The sequence below is a fragment of the Sturnira hondurensis genome, unplaced genomic scaffold (genome assembly GCF_014824575.4).
Source record: "Sturnira hondurensis isolate 20B ecotype Veracruz unplaced genomic scaffold, ASM1482457v3 Scaffold0017746, whole genome shotgun sequence".
Lineage (NCBI taxonomy): Eukaryota > Metazoa > Chordata > Mammalia > Chiroptera > Phyllostomidae > Sturnira > Sturnira hondurensis.
The window spans coordinates 1,384,835-1,390,237 of record NW_028090377.1 but is presented as its reverse complement, the minus strand read 5'-3'; positions in this window follow the sequence as shown (position 1 = coordinate 1,390,237).

Here is a 5,403-nt window from a genome sequence, read left to right as displayed (position 1 = left end):
ATGCTGGTGGAGTGTGTAGAAGCAAAACTAATGTCCTCCCAGGACCAAACTGGAATTACAACTAAATTACACAAAAATCATCCTGAATAACCAAGTGAAGACTAGCTGCAGAGAAGCCTTATAACCAAGGGCTAACAAAATGATGACTACCAAAAAAATTAATAAATTAATAAAATAAATAAAAATTAAAATTTTTAAAAAGGATGACTAGGACTTCTGGACAAGATGGAGGCATAAATAGACATGCTTTGCCTCCTCATACAACGCTAAGAAGGATAACTAATCTCAAAACAAAATACAACCAGAACTTCCCTAAAAATCAAATTGCATGGAAGTCCCATAACCAAGGATTTAAAGAAGAGATGTTCATCCAGATAGGTAGGAAGGGCAGAGACAGGGAGCTGGGGCAGAGAAGACACAGTGTGGCGGTGGCAGCAGCAGTGGAGGCAGTGGTGACCAGCAGAAGCAGGAGGTCCCACATTCACCTGTGGCAGATAAAAACCAGGAGAGCCCTGGCTGGTGTGGTTCAGTGGATTGAGCACCAGCCTGTGAACCAAAGGATCGCCAGTTCAATCCCTAGTCAGGGCACATGCCTGGATTGCAAGCCAGGTCCCCAGTGGGGAGCATGAGAGAAGCAATTACACACTGATGTCTCTCTCCCTCTCTTTCTCCTTTCCTTCCCCCCTCTCTCTCTAAAAATAAATAAAAACACAAAAACAAACAAAAAACCAGGAGGGAAACCTGGGGAGCAAGCCATCCCAGCCCCAGGCCAGACTACATAGGCGAAGTTTCCAGCACTGGAAAAAAAAAGCCTTATAATTTCTGGCTGTAAAAACCAGTGGGCACTGGAGCAGCAGAAGAAACTGCCAGTTTCTCAGGAGGGTTCACTTAAAGGACCCGCATCATCCTGTAAGTACAAAAACCCACCCACGCTGGGATTTAGCACAAGGGTGCTAGTCGCATATGGGAAGTAGGGGAGTGACTGGAAACTGGACAAAAGCCAAGCAAGCAGCATTGTTCCATCTCAAACCCCTCCCCCCACACAGAGTCACTAAGTGGTGAAGTGGTTTGCCCCACTCTAGCGAATACCTAAGGCTCTGCCCCTCACAACATAACAGGTGCACCAAGGCAGAGTCAAAGTAGCTCTACCCAATACAATGAAACAAACACAGGGAGGCTACCAAATTGAAGAGACAAAGAAATATGGCCCAAATGAAAGAATGCATCAAAACTCCAGAAAAAGAACTAAGCAAGACAGAGATTGTTAACCTGTCACAAGCACAGTTCAAAACACTGATAAGGATGTTTAGAGATCTCATTGAGTACAGCAAATGCATAGGGAAGTAATGAAGGCTACACTAAGTGAGATAAAGAAAACCCCACAGGGAACCAACAGTGAAGGGAAGGGAGGCAGGGTTCAAATCAATGATTTGGAGCATAAGAAAGAAATAAACAGACAACCAGTACAGAATTAAAAAACAAGAATTGAAAAAAATGAGGAGAATAAGAAAACTCTAGGACATCTCCAAACATGCCAACATCCAAATCATAGGGATGCCAGGAGGAGAAAATGAGGAGGAAGAAATTGAATACTTATTCAAAAAAAATAATGAAAGAAAATATCCCTAATGTGGTGAAAGAAGTAAACATACAAGTCCAGGAAGCACAGAGAGCCCAAACAAGTTGGACCCAAAAAGGGCAACACTAAGACACATCATAATTAAAATGCCAAAGGTTAAATATAAAGAATCTTAAAAACATGAGAAAAGCAAAGGGTTACCTACAAAGGAGTTCCCATAGGACTATCAGCTGATTTCTCAAAAGAAACTTTGCAGGTACGAAGACACCAGCAAGATATATTCAAAGTGATGAAAAGCAAGGACCTATACTCAAGATTATCCAGCCAAGTTATCACTTAGAATGGAAAGGCAGATAAAGTGCTTCCAGACAAGGTAAAGCTAAAGGAATTTATTTTCACCAAGTCCTTATTATATGAAATGTTAAAGGGGTCTACTTAAGTAAAAGAAGATCAAAACTATGAACAGTAAAATGACAACAAACTCATATCTATCTACAACTGAATCTAAAAAAACAAAAACAAACTGAACAAACTAGTACAGGAACAGGATCACAGAAATGGAGATCACATAGAGCATTATCAGCAGGAAGGGGAAACAGGGAGAATGGGGGGAAAGGTTCAGTGAATAAGAAGCATAATTGATAGGTAGAGACAGAGATGTTAAGAACAGTATAGGAAATAGAGAAGCCAAAACTCTTATATGCATGACCCATGGACAAGAACTAAGGTGGAGGGGGGGAGGACTGCTGGAGTGAAGGGAGGTATCAGGCAGAGGGGGGCAAAGGGGAAAAGACTGGGATAACTGTAATAGCATAATCAATAAAATGTATTTATTTTTTAAAAGGATGACTACCCTCTGATATTTGGGAAAGAGGAACATGGATCTCTAAACATCCTCTTGGCCACTGCTCCTTCAGGTGGCATTTCTCTCCTGGCCCCTTTATTCTGTCATGGACCACGTCTCACCACACTTGTTCTCCACTTCTCAATTCTACTCTCCTCTGTTAAAGTCTTCAACAGACTTCCACTGTATGCATTTTTACCCCCTCCCCACAAGGGCTGTCTGACCCTGACCCAATCAAATCAACAGTATACTTCCCAAAGTCTGTGTTTTCCTATCTAAGATAATGCTCCAAAGATTTCCAGGAACACATTCTAGGGTAGGTCTGGCACTCCAAATCCACTCCTTTTGAGGTGTCCCTGTGAATTTCCAGATGTGCCACTTTATTCTTCTGAATATTCAGAGGGTGGCCACAGTAATACCCACATATACATTGATTTTCAGAGACAGTACATCTAAACCTCTAAGAAGTAAGAACATGTCCCAGCTGCTCCATGATCTACAAGGCTCCCCTAGTCTACAATGTAGTTAGTAGTAATAGTTAAGTGATCAACTGCTTGGTTAACCTGAAAGGTTTTCTGGGACACCAGACATTCAGTGCTAACACCAAGAAAGTTTTCGGCAAATCAAAACAAGTTCATCATCCTAAAGTTAACACCATACACTCTGGAGTCTGAATGGCTGGCTTCAAATCTAGCTCTGCCATTTATTAGCTGTTATGACCTTGAACTTTAGGATGACTTTACTCAACTTCTCTGTGCCTCACTTCCGTCACTGGTAAAATTAAGATTTTAAGAAGTTAATACATTTAGCCCTGCTGGTGTGGCTCAGTTGATTGGAGCATCATCTCATAAACCAAAAGGTCCCAGGTTTAATTCTCAGTCAGGGCACATGCCTGTGTTGTGCATCCGATCCCGTCAGAGCGTACACAAGAGGCAACCAATTGACGTTTCTCCCTCACATCAATGTTTCTCTCACTCTCTTCCTTCATCTTTCCCCCTCTCTCTAAAGTCAGTAAGTATGTCCTTGGGTGAGGATTAAAAAGTTAATAGATTTAGAACACTGCCTGATATGTGGAAATGTCCAACAGGTTTTAGCTACTTTTATCTGTGTTAATTCTTGTCATCACACTCACCACTACCAAATCCTGCTCCCTAAGAATCTGGATAAGATTTAAACTTATTATGAAATCACATCTCTTTTAATATTTGCTCTTAATTATATAAAAACCCAGCCAAAGCTTTGAAATTACTGCTTTCAGAGCCCAACTAAAAGTTGATCCCCCAACTAATTTTTTAGTTGATCCCTAAAAAATTTTCAAAAAAAAAAAGTTCATCCGCCTCCCATCTTCCTATTCATTTGCCCTCTCAACAACCAACAAGCAATGCTCAAGCATGCCCTGTATGCCTATGGTAGCTAGGTGCTTGACACTCCAGTGAACATACCAGAAGTATGCTTTTACACCTGCTGTCCTGGAATTCACATTCTGAAAGGAAAGCAAGGTCGTCATCCATGACACTGAGGACAAAGCCAGGCGAGAGCCCCACAGCCAGTCTACAGGGCCTGAGGAAGGAACAAGTGTCTGTGGCCTGTGGTTTGTGAAGCACAAGAGGGATTCCCCTGTACTTTTCTTTGTCCTTGCTGTGGTACACTGCAGGTCCAGAGGCGATTTGGAGGCAGAAGTCCTTCTTCGAGAAACCTCAGTCTTTTTTCTCTTAAGAACTTCAGCTGATTGGATGAGGCCACCCATATTACGGAAAATAATCTCATTTACTTGGTCTATTGATCTAAATGTTAATTTTATATAAAAATACTTTCATAGCTTTAGATTAGTATTTGAACAAATAGCCTAGCTGGCTGACATGTAAAATAACCATCACAGATACCGAGACTCAGAGCAAGCTTGGCCAGGTGTCGAAGGAGTGCCCTAGCACAAAGCCAATCTGCAAAGACTAAGAAAGCTCCTGAAACTTAATGAAATCTGTAAAAACACTAATGATGAATAAATAGAAACTATCTCTGGTGAAGCTCAGTCATCAGGCTTCCTAGACAAAGACATTAAAACAACTGATTTAAACGTTTGAATAACAAAAGGAAAACATGAACACATAAGGAAATCAGGAAAACAGCGTATACACAAAATCAGAACATTAACACAGATATAGAATTATTAAGAGGAACCAAATTCTAGAACAGTTAGAAACAATAACTGAAATGAAAAAAATCACAAGAGGGCTCAACAGCAGACTTAGCAGGAAGAAAGAATCGGTAAACTTGAAGATAGAACAACTAAAATTAGCGAGTCTGAGGAGTAGAAAGAGAATGAAAAAAGCAAACAGAGACTAAGACACTTGTGGAACACAAGCAACACACCAACAGATGCATTATGGGAGCCCAAGAAGGAAAAGAGGAAGAGACAAAGATTATCTGAAGAAATAATGGCTGGAAATGTCCCAAATTTAATAAAAGATGTGAATCTACCAATCTGAGCAGTTCAACAAAATACCAGTAGGATAAACTCAGAGATCCATACCAAGATATATTATAATCAAAATGTCAAAAACCATTAAGATGGTTATCAGCAAAAATGCAATAAAGTAAGAAGTGTTGGCAAAGATATGGAATAACTGGAAGTTTCATGTACTGCTGATGGAAATTTAAAATGGCACAACTGCTGTAGAGAATAGCTTGGCATTCCTCAAAAGTTAAACAGAGATTACCATATATTCCAGTAGTTTCAGTTCTCAGTATAAATCCAACAGAATTAAAATCAGGAATTCAAACATATTTCTGTATCAATGTTCGCAGCATTATTCACAATAGCCAAAAGGTGGAAATAACCCAAATATCCATTAAAAGATAAATGGATGAGCAAAATGTGGTATATACGTATAATCAAATGTTATCCAGCCTTTAAAAGGAAATCTTACGTGCCACATGGATAAACCTTGAAACTGCTAAGTAAAATATGCCAGATTGAAAA